The following is a 15,904-nucleotide window of genomic DNA, read 5'->3' as shown; positions in this document are numbered from 1 at the left end:
TAATTAAAAATTAGCTCTTTATCTATATAGGAGGGCTTTATGGGCAATCTAATTTTTAGCCAAGGTGTTAGCTAGTTGTTAGTCTATTAGCCAAGTAAATACGGAGTAGTTCATTGTTGTTGATGCATGCTCTCCTATATCCGCGGGGATCCACATCACTACTGGAAAATTGTACTTTGCCGAGTGCTTTTTATCGGGGCACTCGGCAAAGCAATATTTTGCCGAGTGCCGCACTCGGCAAAATAAAGCACTCGGCAAAGGTAGCTTTGCCGAGTGCTAGGCACTCGGTAAAGCCTGGCTCTCGGCAAAAGTCCCACTCGGCAAAAGGTGGCCGGCCCGTGACGGCGGCCACCTACCGTCAGATTTTGCCGAGCGCCTAACGGCTGGCACTCGGCAAATTTTTTTTTATTTTTAAAAACTTATTTTGCCGAGTGATCAGATCACATGTGGAGATGTCTGGGTTTTTGGCATCCGACGTCATAACTTGCTCGAAACCTTCACAATTTTTACCACAACCTCCACATGCGATAACACGACGCCTCGACAAGTTTCGTGATTTTTGGACTTCGTTTGCATTTTATATAATTTAAAATCACATTTCCGGCAAGTACCTCGACATGTTATGTCAACGAGATGCTCGAGATTTCTTGTGAGTTCCTGGATACGGCCTAAACATACCCTAAATATCATGAGTATCAATTTTTGGATGACCAAAGTCCATTATTCCATGTACCTGCAGTTCAAATTTGAAATATCCCGAAAAATTCGACGAAACAAAATAAACTAATGAAATATATCAAAAAAGTCAAAATTGCCCCAAATTTTAAAATAGAGTTTGAAATACTGTCACAAGACCCCAGAAAAAAATTTGGGCCCAAAATAAAAAAAACAAAAAAAATTTTGCCGAGTGCCATCGGGGGCACTCGGCAAAGTGGGCTTTGCCGAGTGCCGGCCCTGGGGGCACTCGACAAAGTTGATTTTCAAAAATAAAAAAAAAATTGTCGAGTGCCTGGCGCTGGCACTCGGCAAAATAAGTTTTAAAAAATTAAAAAAAAAATTGCCGAGTACCGGCCCAGGGGGCACTCGGCAAAGTTGATTTTCAAAAATAAAAAAATTGCCGAGTGCCAGGGCCGTGGCACTCGGCAAAGAATTTAAAAAAAATAAAACAATTCTTTGCCGAGTGCCCCTTTCTAGAGCACTCGACAAAGGCCCAATAGAAAATGGGCCGCCGGCCCAAAATCCCCCCACCCTAGAACCCTATCTCTCCCTTGCGCCCGCCCGCCCGCTCGGTCCCGACGCCCGCCGTCGCCGCTCCGCCGCGCATCCCCGGCCCGCCAGCGCCGCCCGCCCGTGCAGCTCGCGCACGCGCGCGCCGGTGCGCCCACGCCAGCGAGCCCCCGCCACCGCGCGCCCCTGCCCCCGCATCGCCCGCCCCCCGAGCACCCCCCCCAGCCCGACCGCACCGCCCGGCCGCACGGCTCCTAGGCGCACGCTGCCGCCGTCAGCGCGGCCCGCCGTCGCCGTCCGCGCGTGCTGCCACCGCCGGCACGCGCGGCCATCCTCCCCTGCACGTGCCGGCCCCGCGTGCCCCCGTGGTCCCCTGGTCTTGCCGCCGGCTTGGAAGAAGGAGGAGGAAGCAGTAGTAAGAAGAAGAAGGGAGGAGAAGAAGGAAGAAGAAGGAAGAAAAAAGAGGAGAAAGAAAGAGAAGGAAAAGGAAGAAGAAGGAAAAAAGAGAAGAAAAAGGAAGGAGGAGGAGGAGAGGAAGGAGGAGGAGAAGGGGAGAGGGGGAGAGGGGGAGGAAGCCGAGGTGGAGGGGAGGAGGAGGTGCCTCGGTCATCTTCTCCGCGTGCCCGTCCCGCCGACGCCCCTACCGTCACCGAACCGCCTACGAGCGTGGGCAATGTATATCCACCCTTTCTCCGCTTGTTGGCCTTCATGCCATTGTGATGTCGGCCTTCGTGCCGCTGTGCTTATCGGCCTTTGTGCCGTTTGTGATTGTCGGCCTTCGTGCTGTTGTTTTTTGCAGGTTTTGGAAACCTCCCCGTGCAGGGGAGGTGCTGCCGAAATTTTGAACTTATAGGCTCCGTTCGCTGGTCTGAAACTTGGCTAAAACTGGCTGAAAAATACTGTTCCGGCTGAATTGTTGTGAGAGAAAAACACAGTTCCGGCTGAAAAAAGAAGTCGAACAAGCCGAATATAGGGTAAGCCGAACAGAGCCATAGTGTCGTGTTTCTTCTTTTGCAGAGGACCTGTCGGAGGTGACCCGGAGGTCCTCGATCGTCTTTGTCGGCGTCGTGGGTCTGCCTGCACTGCGTCGCCTCGCCACTGTGTCGACTCGCCACTGCCTCGCTAGCCTAACTTCACCGACACCCTAGGTATAAATCACCTCTTTTTCCGCTTGTCTGTCATCGTAGATCGGTGTAGCCCAGTTAGGCGTCTCCCATTCGAAAGAGATATCTTTGGAGGTATGCAGATATTTACATATCTGCGAGCGTTTCTGTTTCGGATTGTCCATGTTTTTTGGACAGCCCACGGATGTGTAGATGGGTTAGTTTCCATGGTCCGCTCTGGTCCGAGATGGTGTTTCGACATCGCCCCCCTGTTGTTCTCCGGACACACACTCTTCCTTGTAGGACGTGTATCAGGAGAACAGCAGGGAGGTGCTGCCGAAATTCAGTCTCAGATAGGAGCGGAGCATGGAAACTAACCTCATCTATGGATCCACGGGTGGGATTAGGACCTATCCTCACCTATTAGAGAGTAGGGACACCGCGTAGATGCAATTGATGGTGACTCATATGTGTTGACACGTCTGTTAATAGATGGAGGACCATGAGTGGATGTACACGCTCCGGAGAGACGAGCACGATTACGACTTGCAGTTTATAGTCAAGGTTGAAGAATTCTTACAACATGTATTTGGCGAGAGTGCTGGAGGCCATTCTCTAGTGGTTTGTCCGTGCAGCGGTTGTGACAACAGAAGAAGGAAAGATAGGTTAACCATGGGTAAACATATTGTGAAGTTTGGATTTACTCCGGGCTACCACCGGTGGATCCACCATGGTGGATCCACCATGGTGAAGCCGATCGTATTAGGGAGGAGGTGGTGAGACCACAGCTCGAGGCTTTCGATGATGATGCCAGGGTAGCAGACATGCTGGATGACATGCACCAAGCTCAGTTCGCTGAAGGACGTGACAAGGAGGAGATGGAGGCTGCCACAGATGCCTTCTACCTGATGTTGGACTCGGCACAGAGACCCCTTCATGATCATACTAATGTTTCTCAGCTGGATGCCATTGGTCACGTAATGGGGTTGAAGGCCGAGTTAAACCTAAGTCGAGAAGGCTTCGACAAGATGGTGGCCGTGTGGAGCGATATGCTACCGAAGACACACATTATGTCGAAGAACTTGTATGAGTTAGAGAAGCTCCTTCTTGCACTTAAAATGCCATATGACAAGATACATGTGTGTCCGAAGGGGTGCGTCCTATTTAGGAAAGAACACGCGGATGCAAAGTACTGCCCAAAGTGTAAATCCTCCAGGTACGTGGAGGTAGACTCAGGCGATGGCCAGGAGAGGCATCTTAAGATCCCCATGAGAGTCCTACGACACCTTCCATTCCTGCCGAGGCTCCAACGGCTATTCATGACTGAGGAATCCGCGAAACAGATGACATGGCACAAAAACAGCACACGATACAATCCTAAGAAGATGGTACATCCATCTGATGCTGATGCATGGAAGTACTTCAATTTGTGGCATCCTCTCAAAGCAGAGGAGGCTCGTAATGTACGTGTCACGCTGGCAACAGATGGGTTCAATCCATATGACATGATGGCTGCACCATACACATGTTGGCCCATGTTCGTCACCTCCCTGAATCTCCCCCCCAGCATCTCCTTCCAACGGCATACCGTGTTCCTGTTGTTGATAATCCCTGGACACTCGGGGAGTAATATGGGTGTCTTCATGGAGCCTGTGATAGATGAGTTGATCGATGCTTGGGTCAAAGGGGTGTGGACATACGACCGAGCTACGAAGACTAGCTTCAAAATGCACGTCTGGTACCACTACTCCCTACACGACTTCCTAGCGTACGGGTTAATGTGCGCCTGGTGTGTTTAGGGGAAGTTCCCATGCCCAATATGCAAGGAAGTTGTGAGGTTCATATGGTTGAAGAAGGGTGGCAAGTATTCGTCGTTCGACAAACATCGTCAATTCCTCCCTCTTGACCATCGATTCAGAGAAGACATCAAGAGCTTTATGAAAGGTGTCAAAGTGATGAACCCTAGACCGCGCTTGAGGACTGGGGCGGAGGTTCGTGCTCAGATAGATGCTCTCGTGCCCAACGAAGATGGTGGTTTTGTGGGATATGGTGAGCAACATATGTGGACTCATAAGTCTGGCTTGATGAGGCTCCCCTATTTCAATGACCTCCTACTACCCCATAACATTGATGTCATGCACACTGAAAAGAATATCGCCGAGGCACTTTGGGCAATGCTCATGGACACTGACAAGTCTAAGGACAACCCTAAGGATAGAGTGGACCTGGCGATGTTGTGCGATAGGCCAAACCTAGAGATGTGGCCTCCTGCAACAAGAAAGTAGTGGAGAAGGCCTAGGGCCCCCTATGTCTTGAAAATCGATCAAAGGAGGGAAGTACTTCGATGGATCAAGAATTTAATGTACCCTGATGGGTATGCAGCGAATCTGAGCAGGGGAGTGAACTTAGAGACTCTGCGAGTCAACGGGATGAAGAGTCATGACTACCACATATGGATTGAGCGGATACTTCCGTCGATGGTTCGAGGCTATGTCCCTGAGCATGTCTGGCTAGTGCTGGCAAAGTTGAGCTACTTCTTTCACCAGCTTTGTGCCAAGGAGCTATCTTCGACCGTCATTATAGAATTGGAAACTATGGCACCTGAGTTGGTCTGTGAGCTTGAGAAGATCTTTCCACCTAGCTTCTTCTTGCCGATGCAGCATTTGATTATGCACCTCCCGACCGAGGCACGGTTGGGGGCCCATGCAGGCCCGTTGGTGCTATCCAATCGAGCGATGTCTAAAGACTCTTCGCAAGAAATGTACAAATAAAGCCAAAATTGAGGCTTCCATTGCAGAGGCAAGCATTCGGGAGGAGGTTGCAAACTTCACGACATCCTACTACAAGCTGAACCTTCCTAGCAAGCATAATTCACCCCCTCGTTACAATGCTGGTGAAGTTGAATTAACCCTCAGCCTTTTCAAATGCCAACTAGGCAGTGCAAGTGGATCGACCCCCAAGAGATTAGATCCAGAAGAGTGGTGTAGAATCACGCTATATGTGTTCACCAACCTTGTTGAGGTTGCGCCATTCATTAAGTAAGTTCTCAACGAACTTGTTTCAATACGACGTCACTATTCTGTATCGAACCCCATTGATTCTCTTTGGTACAGGGAATTTGTTCATCAAGAGTGGCATCAATCAAGGGATCCTACCCCGCACGAACATGATACCCTTCTTTCAGAGGGTGCGGGAGCTGGGAGGCCTGATTTCATTTCTTGGTTCAAACAAAAGGTCGTACGTTCGTCGATATTCCTTAGTAGCTCATACGTTCCAATAGTATAACGATGTATCATGCTTGAGCTTGCAGGCGCAAACCAATGCGTCCATGAGTGATGAGTTGAGACAGGTTGCAAACGGCTTCAAGTTAAGGGTGAAGTCATATATCGGTTATGACGTGAACGGATATCGCTTCCACACATCAAGACATGAGCAGACTCGGCCCGGTCGGAAAACCACCAATAGCTAAGTTTTTACGTGGGGCACTAATGGCGTCGAATACTACGGAATAATTGAGAAGATCTATGAACTTGAATATGAGGGCCAGGTACCTCTTACTCCTGTCATATTCAAGTGCCACTGGTTTGATCCTGGATGAACGAGACGGACCCCTCATCTTGGGCTAGTCGAGATTAGGCATGATTCCGTCTATAAAGGAAAAGATGTCTATATTGTGGCTCAACAGGCCGTGCAGGTGTATCATACGCCATACGCATGCCAAGACAAAGACCATCTTAAGGGTTGGTCTATTGTGCACCAGGTATCTTCGCACGGTAAACTACCTGTTCCAAATGATGAAGATTACACCTTCGACACAAACACATATGATGGAGAGTTCTATCAAGTAGATGGGCTACAAGGGAGCTTTGAGATAGTCTTACCCGGTGTGATGACCACCATGGAAGTAGACAATGAAACGGTTGATGACGAGGACCCTGGAGATGTAGTGCTAAATCCGAAGGACATTCAAATGCTTGAGCGATTCCATTTAGGCAAAGACAATGAAGAAGACACAGAACCTTCGGATAGTGTTGCCCATTTGGACAATTTTGACAGTGATGATGAGACCTATGACCCAAATCATGAAGATTATTCATAAACCATGTAATACTATGTTTTTATTAAATTTTGTTATGTTTATTCCTAAACCTATTAAATTTTGACAATGATGATGAGACATATTCTTTGTACATTGCAGGTGACAGAACAAAGATGGTGGGCAACCGTTCACCAAGGCAGGTGCTCTTGGTGTACCAGAGGCTATGCCCTCTTGATGGAGGCGAGGGGACATCTTCGCCCCCAGCGGCGAGAGTAGGCCCGGGTCGCCCCAGCATAGGGAGGGGGAGGGGGAGGGGCCGGGGTCGCCCCAAGAGGGACTCGCCTCCTCCCCTGGCTCTCGACCAGCCGGAGGACCCGTCTCCTACCCCAGAGGACCATGTGGCGGCCACGGGCATGACCACAGACACTCCGTCAGGGGACGAGGGGACTCAACAGAAGGAGGATAGTTCTGCTCAGTTAGCTCCCTATCTGTAAAGTCCCACAAGCCTTCCTCCGGTTCCGCTTCCTGACCGACACCCACTGGTTCGTCCTGTGGGAAGAAGGTAAGTAACTATAGATGTTATCACTAGTACTTCATATGATACGTTGAAAATCAAAAGAGAAACTGATAATTTTTCTTAATCACTTATGCAGGGGCTGGCTAGTTCTGTCGGGTGCTCTTGACCCCCCACGCACCCCCGCTACCGTCCTAGGATGTCTGTGTAGGAAACACTTCCCCGGCCTTGTGGACTTGAAAGAGGGGAGGTGGGAGCTGGCCTGGTCGTGGGACAGGTACAAGCTCGGCTCGGATGACGACCAGGACAACAAGCAGGAGCGGGTTTTGGCGGACTTTTGGGTAAGTGTCTCACAACATAGCTCAATACATCTCCTCCATTGCTTAAGTCTTTCATTGAAATAATGAATGGATACATCATGTTTGTATGCAGAGGTACTTCAAGGCCGAAGAAGGTAGAGAGACCCTAGTGGATCAGACGGCACACAGAGCCTGTAAGAAGTACGTCGGCGACATGATTCACGAGGCGCGACTCCAGGCCCACGTCGACTACTACAGGTCCATCAAGAAAGAGCCCCTAAACAAAACCAGTGCAAGAAAGGTGGCGCTGACCAAGGAGCAGTACCTTCAGGTAGGTGAATAATATTGTTTCGTTTTGAGATTTAGTAGGTCTAGAATTGATCTTCTTATATGTCAAACACTTGATGATGTGTAGGTGCCGGCCTCATGGTGCATGTCGCATAGATCGGCATGGTCGAGGATCGTGGATAGGTACCTTGACCCGGCGTACATCGCAAAGCATGAGCAAGGCAAGCGAAAGCGGGCACTGAGGACCGCTCCAACTCACCACCAAGGCAGCCGCAACCTCCCCGCATTCAAGCGGGCACTTGTACGATATGTCATTTATCTATTCTAACGCTCAATTTTGCCTGATTTCTAATCATCTTGCCATCTTTCTCGTAGGAGGTGGCACACCCGGACGTGCCGGTGTCGGAGTTTGGTACATGGGCTATGTCCCATATGGGCCCAGTGAAATCTAGTGTCGTCTTCAACCCAGATGCCACTGCCCAGGCTTACTCTGACCCGAGTGTCCACGCTAAGGTCAAAGACTACACGGAGGTGGTTAGGGCGCTCTGTGGCTCAGATCATATTCTGAGCACTGAGCCCCTTGAGACAGAGGTGATTGTGAGGCTGGGGCAAGACAGGAAGCATGGGCGGTTGTGGATTGTAGACGGCGCCGACTCCTCGAGCTCTGCACCCTCTCTCTCCGACGTGAGGGCACAGAGCACGGCCAGAAGCCTTCCCATACGTGCACGGCCTACTCCAACACTATCACGGGTCGACGAACTTCAGGTAATTCCGGTTTCACTCGTCGTACATTGAACGTTACACACATTGATCAGATTTGCAATACTCAAACATGTGATTGAAACACTATAGGCCGAGCTGGCAGAGACAAGGGAGACACAAGCGCACCTGACCGCAGAGCTGGAGGCCACGAAGAAGCAGATGGGGGACATGTATCAGATCATGCAAACCATTGGGCAAGCATCGGGTGTCCAAGTGCAGTTGCCAGCTCCAGCTCTGGTTCGACACTTCACTCCTGTGAGTATGAAAGTTTAATGCGTTCGTGCCATTGGGATTGTTGGCCTTCGTGCCGTTGTGATTTTCGGCTTTCGTGCCGTTGGGATTGTCGGCCTTCGTGCCGTTGTGATTGTCGGTCTTCGTGCCGTTGTTTCTTGCAGGTTGGAAACCTCCTCGTGCAGGGGAGGTGCTGCCGAAATTTTCAATTTTGAGTCTAACACATGCAATCTCTTCTTTTTTGTGCAGCCTCCGTCGGTGGGTTCAAACAATCCCGCTAGCGTGTCACCGGCGGCTGATCGCGTCAACCCTTCGCCGCAGTCCGGTCCTTCACCGTTGTCCAGGGGGCCACACCTACAGTCTCTGTCGCCGCAGTAGAGATGTTGAACTTTGTGATGTTGAACTTGTAATAATAAACTTGTGATGTTGAACTTTGGTGCATTTGTGATGGATTTTCGATGGATTTATTAAATATGCGTGTGCTTGTGATATATAATGCATGTTGGTGATATAGATACGATGATTGATGTGTGTATGTATATATATATATATTGTCTGTTACAATGGAATGTAAAAAAATGCAATTCTCGGGGTTTTTGCCGAGTGCCATGGGCAAGGCACTCGGCAAAGATTTTTCAAAAAAAAAATAAAATTTCTTTGCCGAGTGTATCGCCGCGGCACTCGGCAAAGTATTTTTTAAAAAAAAATTTAGAAATTCTTTGCCGAGTGTCTAAACAGGGCACTCGGCAAAGTAATTTTTAAAAAAAAATAAAAAAAACTTTGCCGAGTGCCTGGGCTGGGGCACTGGGCAAAGAATTTAAAAAAAATAAAAAAAAATTGCCGGGCGCTGGGTCGGGCACTCGGCAAAATAACCGTTAACGGCCGGCGCCGCAACGGCCGAAAATGTTTTGCCGAGTGCCGCCCCAAGCACTCGGCAAAATTGTTTTTTATTTTGCCGAGTGTCCCGATAAAAAGCACTCGGCAAAGACCCTTTGCCGAGAAAAATTTTGCCGAGCGGACTTTGCCGAGTGCTACACTCTGCCGAGTGCAAAGGGCTCTTTGCCGAGTGTAAAAACACTCGGCAAAGCCGCGGCCTCGAGTAGTGCACACGGAGGCCCTGTTCGGCTTACCCCATATTCGGCTTGTTCGGCTTGTTTTTTTCAGTCGGAACAGTATTTTTCTCTCACAGTAATTCAGTTAGAACAATGTTTTTCAGCCAGTTTCAGCTAAGTTTCAGACCAGCGAAAGGGCCAGAATAATGTAAAACACTCTCGCCGACCGACGAGAGTAGTCCAGTCCAGAGGATGGATCGGAAGCTCCAGTACATGCTCTTTGGTGTGTAATGGTACTCATCAGATTATGCTGGCTGCGCATGCAAGGTTATGTACTAGAGCGCTGCAGAAATAATAAATAAGGTTTTGTAATTTGGATGTATATGTATTCATCTTAATCCACGTGTGTTAGAGTGGAATATAATAAAATTTAGTTTAATTACGCTCTAATGTACTTCAACACATATAAATTGAGAATATATACGTATTCAAAGCTTGGAGTAACAAAAACCACCGCATGAATAATGAAGACACGTGTGGCCATTCTGTCCAAGGAATTGAACAAACAACCTCTCTCTTTCTCTTGGTCGCTCTTTGTTAAAGCAAGCTGGTCCATCCTCCATACATAGCGAGCGAGCTGTTACGTTGTCCATGGTTCTCGCTCGCTCGTCGTCTCAGCTTCTGCAGTGCCGCAGGCCGGCAGCGGTAGGGCCACGGCGTGCAGCTGTGCGCATGTGCAGTGGCCAGGAGCTAGCTGATCGATAGCCTGTTCGGCAGATCGTAAACGATCGTGAATTATTTATTGTTGGCTAGTTTGGTTGGTTTGGTGTGAGAAAAAAATACTATGTATATGAGCAAGCCCAGCTTGCCGAACAGGCTGCGAGTAGGCACCCATCAGCAGACTGAGCGCGCGGGCGGCATTAAGGCCCTGTTTAGTTTCCAAAAAAAATTTACGCAGTATCCATCACATCGAATCTTGCGGCACATGCATAGAGTACTAAATGTAGACGAAAAAAAACCTAATTGCACAGTTGGGTGAGAAATCGCGAGACGAAACTTTCGAACCTAATTAGTCCATAATTAGACACTAATTGTCAAATACAAACGAAAGTGCTGCAGTAGCCAAAACCCAAAAAAATTTTGGATCTAAACACGCCCTAATTCCATCCATCGAGAGATCGATCAGATCCACCGATCGATATGATGGGTTGGGGAGACTTGGCGGAGACGTCGACGGCGGTGGAGCAGCAGCAGTCGTCGTCATCATCATCGGTGGCCGCGGAGGCGGCGGGCGCGTACTACTACGTGGACGGGTGCCCAGGGTGTGCCGTGGACCGTCACAAGGCGGCCAACCCGGGCATCCCCTACGCCAGCTTAATCTACGTCTGGACCGTCACCCTCTGCACAAGTACGTCTTGTATTTTATGGTATGTGTAATTAGCCAGTACAATTAAATTGACACAAAAAATATACATGCATACCAATAATTATGGCGTTATATATATATGACACAAACTAAACCAATATTAAACTAAATTTATATACACCACTATTCACTGGTAGAGAACAGAGCTTTACTTCCGGTGGAGAACCCCCTCTAGTCCCGGTTCCCCACCTGGGAGCGAGCATCCAAGACTAAAAGGGGTCTTTTAGTCCCGGGTCAGGAACCGGTACTAAAGGAGGACCTTTAGTCTTGGTGGGTAACACCAACCGGGACTAAAGGTGCCTCCTGACATACCACGATGGCCGGCATCTTTAGTCCCGGTGGGTAATACGAACCGAGACTAAATGTTCTTTTTTCTTTTTTCTTTTCTTTTTATTTTTTTGTTTTCTTTTTAAAATAGGTTTTCGAAGTCGTATTGTACGCTACTAATTATACATTTATACACGCGTATAGTATGTTTCGGTTCACACAATTCAAGCATAGAAATATATATATATATATATATATATATATATATATATATATATATATATATATATATATATATATATATATATATGTGTGTGTGTGTGTGTGCATGCATCATATATATATTTACATGCATGCATATGTGTATTTTACATTATATTATTTCATGTGCATATATTACAAAAGATTGCATTACAGTTGTTGTGATATAACAAGTTTCCTCTCATCCTCTAGTTTGGCTTCCATGGCAGTGTTGGATCGAAATAGAACTCGTTCTTGGAATCGATGACCTGCTCATTAAAAAATCCGGCTATAGACTCTTGAATTGCTTTGATTTGGTCTTGCCGTATGACCTTTTCCTCCAACCTTCGAGCCTACAGGTTTGAATTAAAGGAAAATAAATTAATATATGTACATATATATATATAAAGACATAGTAACATAATTAATAATAATAATTAAATGAATATATAGTGTATTTTTAACGTACTTTGAGTCTCTCTGTAGTTCTTTGGGAGACCACCTTGATAAACTTGCAAACATAGTAACCACAGTAGTTGTTCCCATATTCCTGCCTAAGACACCACTTTACGAGAAAAAGATTTGTCATCCAATCTGGTGATCCGGTGAAAGCTATATGTTTAATTAATAAACATGATGCGATTTAGGGGACTTACTTTCAAAGAGATTACATTCAGTGGCGCTTTGCATTTTCCCATGTGTTGCTTCTCAATAAAGGTTTTCCAAACACTGCCCAATAAAAAATTTGCTACATCATTAGATATAGTTAATCATCATGTTTGTGTGTATATATAGTTGCTAGAGATACCGAAATTACCTCTGGATAATATCTATCATATCTTGGTAGTCTTGTTGTGGTTTTCTCATCGAGTCATAGATTATCAAGTGACTTTTCACCAGATCGATGTCCATCAATATCCAGTGATTGCTGCATGTGTTTATAGGATATAACGCATAACACTCATTAATTAACTAGAATCAACATATGAGCCATTAAGGATGATCGACATTATTAACACTCACTTGAAGTTGTAGGGAAAGAGTATATCATTCTTGTGGTGTTGGTTCACTAAGAAGTTCATGAGGTTACTCTCTGACTCAGACTTTCAATTAGGCTTTGGAGTAACTGGGTCTTTGAATACTATATGGGGATCAACAAAACTAATTTCATTGCAGCCTTCCTTTCTGAGCTCTGTCATTGTAAATCTGCATATATATAGTACTTGTTAGGATAATTTATAAGCATATACACACATATGATGAGTTTAATAATTGATCGAAAGAATTATTACTTACAGGCAATAGCAGCTAATGATAATTTTGTCCAGAGAGGTCAGATGGCATAGTTGATGAAATTCTGCAAAGTCAACATACATAACATCATCGCCATGGAACCAATGTTCGTCTCTAATTCTGACACCAACGCAGAAGTCTCCACCGGTAGACGCCTGCATGTACCACTTGTTTAGCAGGTACATTTGCAGCCCTAGATCACATAAGGCTTGAGAGTTGTATAGACTCTGGCCTAGTATAAATTTTTTCTTCCAAATATCAACCTCCGCCATAATCTCAATGTTTCCATCACCAAACATCTGGTAAAGGTCGAGACCAGTCTCTTCAATAAATTCACCAAGGTGATCCAAATCGACATCCGGAGGTATGTTTGCCTGATGTATTAATCCTAAATTCGAACCATATTCATTACCAACAACTAGCGGAGGGACTGATTGGTGCAATTGTTGTCTGAGTTGTGCAACTCCTTTCCCTGCCCGCTTCTTTTTCTGTGCCGCCTCAATTGACTTGGTGAGAGTGCGGTCATAGTCCGTTAACGTTGATTTGGACGGCTTACGAGATTCCCGCCGTTGTTGCTGGTAAGAAGCCATCTTTTTTCTTAGAATATCTGGAGCTACGAAGAAGTACGGTTTCTCCGGGTTTCTCCTTGCTTTTTGACCCTTTTTAAGTTTGTCATAGAATCTGGACATATCTTTTTTATATGCATCAGTTACTTCTTCCTTTTCTTCAGATACTATTTTGGGAATAGCCCTTGGTTTCACGACGGCTTTCTTTGCCGGCGGGGACTGGTTCTTCATTTGCGGGGCTGGCCTCTTGCTAGTACTTACCTTCTTGGTAGGTGGGGGCGGGGGAGGCGTTGGAGTCCTCCTTGGAGGTGGTGGCAGTGGCGTTGGAGACCGCCTTGGAGGTGGCGGCTGTGGCGTTGGAGACCTCCTTGGAGATGGTGTGGATGCAGCCTCGCCTTCCAACACAATGTCATCATACAGAGCACTATGATGATCTAGCGATTGAACAATTGGATTTAGGTTGGGGGAGGACCTGCTACAAAAAAAGGAATGACATATTATTACGAGCAGATTGTTAATTATTTAAGCCAATATAAATTAATGATGTAGTGTTTTCATCCGCACCTATGGTGAGGTAGTTCAGGAGGAGGTGGAGCCAACATCCTGGGAATGATGATATAGCGCTTACGCCATAGAATGAATGTCTTCTCTGCTTCTCCTAGAGTCTTCTCGCCATCACCTCCAGGAATGTCAAGAGGCAAATCACTAAAACCTTTTTCAGCTTTATCTACCGAGATGGTAGCATATCCTTCTTGGATTATATTCCCATGAATCCTTGGTGTCTTAGTTCGGTCGATAGGATTAACAAGACCGATAGCCACCTTGATTGTAGAATTCCCCTTCGGAATGTGTAGCTCACACGATGTACAAGGTTCAGTGACGTCATCCACAGGGAAGCGCAGTCCTATGTCCCCTTGATTTGGTATCTCCGTGGAAGCGCAGCTGCTTTTCAACTGAATAGATTGGCTACTGTTGATTCCTAGCTCTGATGCCTGCTTGCACTCACTGCTATTTGCACTTGCCTTCTGATTTCCTCCTACATTCTCGCTTCAAGGTTTTTTTCCTGCTCCTGTGCTTCAGGCACCGCTTCCTCCAACCTCTGGAGCCGATGTGCCTCTTCTTCCTTCTTTCTCTGGCGGCTTCTGTAGGAAGATCTGTCCTGATGGAATCCATGTTCCCACGAGACACTTCCTTTGCCTCTAGTTCAGCCACCATGTTCAATAGTCCCGATGGCGTATGTCAGCTCACCCTTCTCTCTGTTGGGCCTGAACGCACCACTAGCAGTAGCTCTCTGAGCATAAAATAATCTTTCTACTGCTTCTTGCAGTCTTACGCCATAAACGCACTTTCCTGTCTCCTGGTCCAGTGTTCCCCCATGAGCGAAAAACTAATTCTTTGCACGCTCTCCCCACTCGAGTGATTCTGGTGTGATACCCTTGGCAAGAAGGTCTGCTTCCATTTTGTTCCACTTCTTAATGGCAGTTGGGTAGCCACCTGATCCCAAGTTATGGTGGTATGTCTTCTGTTGGGCATTACATTGGTTCTTTATCACCCGACTCACACCCTCTTCCGATGTTTTGTACTATACAAACTCATCCCAATAGGGTCTCTGCTTTGAGATCGGGCCTGGGACAGTAAAATCTGGTGCTATGTTCTTCTTGACATACGTCGTGTATAGGTGTTTCTTCCAAGTCTAAAATTGGGTGGCCATCTTCTTTATTGCCCAATCCCTAACTCGCTTCTTCAATTCATCACCATCTATTATATCATCATAACCATCTGTTTGGAGCATGAAATGTACCAAGACATCTTTCCAAATTAACGTCTTATCACGATCGGAGACAAAACTGATATGAGGAGCATTGGTCTTCTTCTTCCATTCGTGGGTACTGATCGGGAGCCGGTCCTGTACAAGGTAACCATAGTGGTGCACGAATTTCATTTTATTTGGCCCCCCGGTTCGCCTGTATCCACATTGAACTTCGAGATGATGAAGCGGCCCTCCAATGGCTTTTTGGGACCTCGAACATTTTTACTCTTTGTTGTAGATGTTGATGTCGATCTAGAGGGCTACAAAACATAAACATTATTTTAATGTCATGAGCACACATAAGACATATGATAATATATATAGCTAATAATAAAAAATATATACTTGGTTAATATGTTGTTGCTCATTTTGTTCAAGAGCTAAGTACTGACTCCCGTCATCTGCATCCTCTTGCACGTTATTTTTAGCACCATCATCGCCGGCAACTTGAGTGCTAGTGTTGATCAAATTCATCATCAACTCCTCCTCATCCATGTTTCTCGAGTCAGCCATCTAGCTTCAAAAAACAAAACCAATATATAGTACGTCAAATCTTTGCTTACATGTGTAAAATCTATGAACAATATGCATTATTAAATCTTGCCCCTCGATCACGGATGCAATTCTAGGGCGGCAGTGCTCCGCCGTATAAACCCTAAACCCTAAACAAGTAGGTTTTGACGGGTGAAGGTTGGTTTGTATGATAAGAAGAATCAGGAAGCAAGTAGGTTTTGCGCGGCGGTCACGCCTGAAACAAAAGGGGGGCGTCGCTACGCATTAGGTTTTA

This window comes from Miscanthus floridulus, chromosome 9, assembly GCF_019320115.1.
Source record: "Miscanthus floridulus cultivar M001 chromosome 9, ASM1932011v1, whole genome shotgun sequence".
NCBI lineage: Eukaryota > Viridiplantae > Streptophyta > Magnoliopsida > Poales > Poaceae > Miscanthus > Miscanthus floridulus.
The sequence above is the reverse complement of the archived record's forward strand: the minus strand, read 5'-3'. Positions refer to the sequence as shown.